Source organism: Oncorhynchus tshawytscha, linkage group LG08 (assembly GCF_018296145.1).
Source record: "Oncorhynchus tshawytscha isolate Ot180627B linkage group LG08, Otsh_v2.0, whole genome shotgun sequence".
NCBI classification, from domain to species: Eukaryota; Metazoa; Chordata; class Actinopteri; order Salmoniformes; family Salmonidae; genus Oncorhynchus; species Oncorhynchus tshawytscha.
Window position 1 is genome coordinate 43545922 of NC_056436.1, and position 5256 is coordinate 43551177.

Here is a 5256-nt window from a genome sequence, read left to right on the forward strand (position 1 = left end):
AGCTACTACAACAATTGGATACCACGAAATTGGGGAGAAAGAGGTAAAATAAAAATAAATTAAAAAAGCTAATTTACCACCTTTACAAGTGCAGGATCAGTGTTAGGATGGGGTCTAAACCAGACTGACGCGTTTAATATACATGGTTTGTCTTCAGGAAGGCAGTGAGTTGCACAGCAACAGCTTTTTAAATGTTTTTGGAGAGGAATGGGAGATTCAATATAGGCCGATTAGTTTTTTATATTTTCTGTGTCAAGGTTTGGCTTTTTCAAGCAAGGCTTTATTACTGCCACTTTTAGTGACTTTGGTACACGTCTGGTGGATAGAGAGCCGTCTATTATGTTCAACATAAGAGGGCCAAGCACAGGAAGCAGATCTTTCAGTAGTTTAGTTGGAATGCTATCCAGTATGCAGCTTGAAGATTTAGAGGCATGATTATTTTCATCATTGTGTCAAGAGATATAGTAATAAAACACTTGAGTGTCTCCTTGGTCCTATGTCCTGGCAGAGTTGTGCAGACTCAGGACAACTGAGTTTAGGAGGAATACGCAGATTTAAAGAGGAGTCCGTAATTTGCTTTCTAATAATCATGATCTATTCCTCAAAGAAGTTCATAAATGTATCACTGCTGAAGTGAAAGCAATACTGCATTTTAGTTAGCTTTGCAACAGTATCAAAAATACATTTTGCATTGATCTTATTTTCCTCGATTAAGTTGGAAAAATAGGATGATCGAGCAGCAGTGAGGGCTCTTCGATATTGCACGGTACCATCTTTCCAACCTAGTCGGAAGGCTTCCAGTTTGGTGTAGCGCCTCTTCCGTTCCAATTTTCTGAAGCTTGCTTCAGAGCTCGGGTATTTTCTGTATACCAGGAGCTAGTTTCTTATGACAAATGTTTTTGTTTTTAGGAGTGCGACTGCATCTAGGGCATTCCGCAAGGTTAAATTGAGTTCCTCAGTTAGGTGGTTAACTGATTTTTGTACTCTGACGTCCTTGGGTAGGCGGAGGGAGTCTGGAAGGGCATCTAGGAATCTTTGGGTTGTCCGTGAATTTATAGCACAACGTTTGATGATCCTTGGTTGGGGTCTGAGCAGATTATTTGTTGCGATTGCAAACATAATAAAATGATGGTCCCGATAGTCCAGGATTATGAGGAAAAACATTAAGATCTACAACATTTATTCCATGGGACAAAATTAGGTCCGGAGTATGACTGTGGCAGTGAGTAGGTCCTGAGACATGTTGGACAAAACCCACTGAGTCGATGATGGCTCCCAAAAAGCCTTTTTGGAGTGGGTCTGTGGACTTTTCCATGTGAATATTAAAGTCACCAAAAATTTGAATATTATCTGCCATGACTACAAGGTCCGATAGGAATTCAGGAACTCAGTGAGGAATGCTGTATATGGCCCAGGAGGCCTGTAAACAGTAGCTATAAAAGTGATTGAGTAGGCTGCATAGATTTCATGACTAAAAGTTTTTTTGTAAATTGAAATTTGCTATCGTAAATGTTAGCACCACCTCCGCCTTTGCAGGATGTGCACTTGTGATATGGTCACCAGGAGGTGAGGCCTCATTTAACGCAGTAAATTCATCAGGCCATGTTTCAGTCAGACCAATCACATCAAGATTATGATCGGTGATTAGTTCATTGACTATAACTGCCTTGGAAGTAAGGGATCTAACATTAAGTAGCCCTATTTTGAGATGTGAGGTATCACAATCTCTTTCAAAAAGGCAGGAATGGAGGAGGTATTTATTCCAGTGAGATTGCTAAGGCGAACACAGCCGTGTTTAGTTTTGCCCAACCTAGGTCGAGGCACAGACACGGTCTCAATGGGGGATAGCTGAGCCGGACTACACTGACTGTGCTAGTGGCAGACTCCACTAAGCTGGCTACCAGCCTGCTGCCTGGCCTGCACCCTATCTCATTCTGGAGCTAGCGGAGTTAGAGCCCTGTCTATGTTCATAGATAAGATGAGAGCACCCCTCCAGCTAGGATGGAGTCCGTCACTCCTCAACAGGCCAGGCTTGGTCCTTGGAGTGTAGGGGGCAGTATTTTGATGTTTGGATGAAAAACGTACCCAAATTAAACTGCCTATTTCTCAGGGCCAGAATCTGAATATGCATATGATTGTCAGATCAGAATAGAAAACACTATTCTGAAAACACTAACAAGTTTCCAAAACGGTCAAAATATTGTCTGTGAGTATAACAGAACTGATATTGCAGGCAAAACCCAGAGGAAAATCAAACCAGGAAGTGGCCTATATTTTGAAAGCTCCATGTTCCATAGCCTGCCTTCGCTCCATTTAAAGGGATATCAACCAGATTCCTTTTCCTATGGCTTCCCCATGGTGTGAACAGTCTTTAGACATAGTTTCAGGCTTATATTTTGAAAGATGAGCGAAAAAGATCACATCGTGTCATTGGATGGCTGGGTGCCAGCAGCGTTTTGTATGCGCAACAGCTTGGAGCAGCCATTTTCTCTCTCTCCTATTGAAGAAGCTTACATTCCCGGTTGATATATTATCGATTATATATTGTAAAAACACCCGAGGATTGATTATAAAAAACATTTGAAACGTTTCTACGAACATTACAGATACTAGTGGGAATTTTCGTCTTCGATGTTGTGACTGCTCGAGCCTGTGGATTTCTGAACATAACACGCCAACCAAATGGAGGTATTTTGGATATAAAAATAATCTTTATGGACCAAAAGGACCATTTATTGCGTAACTTGGAGTCTCGTGAGTGCAAACATCCGAAGATCATCAAAGGTAAGCAATTTAATGTATTGCTTTTCTGACATTCGTGACCAATCTACTTGGCTGCTAGGTGTTTGTAATATTTTGTCTACTGAGAGAGAAGTCCTTACATAAACGCTTGTTACGCTTTCGCCGAAAAGCTTTATTGAAATCTGACACGCCAGGTGGATTAACAACAAGGTAAACTGTGTTTTGCTATATTGCACTTGTGATTTCATGAAAATTAAATATTTTTAGTAATTTAATTTAAATTTGACGAAAATGATCCCGCTAACGGGATGGGTGCATCAAGAAGTTTTTAAGCCTTTTCTAGAAGAATCATATCTGAATCTATCACAACACCTCATCCATTATACTACACCTCACTTTAAAGTCTCCTACCAGTATACAGTTTTCTGAGCACAGTGTTTTAGGTTATGAAACGTTTCTCTCCTTTCAGATTCAAAGCATAAACATTAATAAACAAAAAATTACATATTGAACTTCAAATTCAATTATTAATCAACCAAGTCATTTCTAAATCTATTTTTAATTTTTTTCCAAATCCCATCATATCCCTAGCTTTCGACAATGACCTCGTATTTCTTGCAAACAACTGAGGATCCTCACTATCTATTTCATCATCAATCTCCTGATTTGGACTTTTGGGTGGAGCAGCAGGAAAGCCTTTTGACAAGTGCTCTTTAACAGGGCAGTGACTTCAGTGGACACTGCTCTCTCTTTGGCGTCCTTTTTAGACTGGTTCAGGCACCTGAGAAGCACCTTGCACCATCTCTACCTGTGTATCTAGTTCACCCATCATGTACTGCTGTTCCACCATGTCAGCAGCACAGACTAAAACTGCGTCTTGTGTTTCTCCAAACTTATCTGCCACTGTCTCTGGAGTCACCTGTAGCTGCCACACACTCTGTGTCACTCTCTTCCTCTCTCTCCATAGGCACACTCCCCTCATCTTCCTCAGAAGTGATGTCCATTGTTTGCAAAAGTAAGTGATAGATGTAGCTGCAATAATGAAAAAGAAAGCTATCTTTGGGTCTGTCACACATTCTGCACACATTACCTACGTTCAAACATTCTCTGGCATAATGCCCTTGTTCACTACATTTATGGCATGTGAATTCTGGATATTCCTTAAGTATTTGCACCGGCTGAATACAAAACCTACATACCTTCATTTCATTGTCATGGATCACACAGAAATATTCAAATCCTTCGACCGTGTTAAATTGTATGGAATATGGCAAGGATTGCACATTGTCCGTAAAACTTCACCTTGTAAAATCATGTCCCGTCTACAATGTAAGTTCCGGGCCACATCCTCCTCTTGATCGGCCTGGTCGCCTTCACTTTCCGGCCTGTTAGCTTCTCATATATTTTGCCATCAGTGATGTATGCGGCCAAGTTCAAAGGACAACACACATCATCAAACACATCATTCCCCAGTTATTTAGCCATGATTTTCTCTCTCTCTCAAACACTCCAGCCAACTGCTGCTCGTCCACTTCCTGAAACTAAAAAAAGGGCATATTCAGGCTGGTAAGGCTGTAAGCCATGGACTGGGAGTTGGATAGACTAAAGTTCACGTAACTCAAAAAGTTGAGGAACTAGAATAACCATTCGATTTTAAAATGGCCATTATATTATTAAATAATAGTGTTTACAACAGTACAATTCACTGGGCAATAAGCTTACAGCACCTGGTATTCCCAGGCACTCTCCCATCCAAGTAATAACCAGGCCTGACTCTGCTTAATTAAGAGATCAGGCGTATTCAGGCTGGAATGACCGTAAACCATGGAATGAGCATTGGATAGACTATTTAACCAGTATTTCTCTCCTGTCCTATTGGTTTTCATATCAACTATCTTTTGTTGTCCAGAAGCCAAAGGCTCAATCCTAGTCATATTAGCAACCCATCCTAGTTGTTGCTATTCCCCCTCTTTCTAACAGAGATAGTAACATATGGAACTGCTCGCTTTAGGTGCACTGTTTAGAACAGTGTTTTGTATTTCCACTCGTTCAATTTGCAAAGAAAGGAATCTGTAAAAATCGAACCCTAAATGTTGTTTCAACCAGCCAAATCCCATTTGTATGTATTCCTCAGAGATCCTAGAACGTAACTAGACTTCACTAAATCATTAGGGGTGTAGTATATCCTACATGACACCAAATTTGGTCAGAGAGCAATGCCTTCATGGCTCGCCGATGACACGGGCGGGCTTCACTTGAACGACTAACTTTGTCAAATAAGCATCAATCTTGGTCAATCAAAGCTAGAGAGCCAATGAGCTGGGCTTTATGGGAGTATCCGGAAACCCTGTATCTGTCGTAAATGTAGCTACTAACTTTGCGCGACAGCATGCCTTTTCCTTTTGAACAAAAAACTATAAGAATATTCAGAGTTATGAAGTTATGAAAACTGGTTGTTTTGCAAATCTTCAACTTATCTGGCTACCAATACTGGAAAAAGCTAAATCAAAGTCC

The 5256-nt window shown here is 40.6% G+C and overlaps 1 pseudogene; it reads right to left on the minus strand.

Moving 5' to 3' along the window:
• Positions 1–5256, minus strand: part of LOC112255721 — a 23855-nt pseudogene that overhangs the window by 6865 nt on the left and 11734 nt on the right.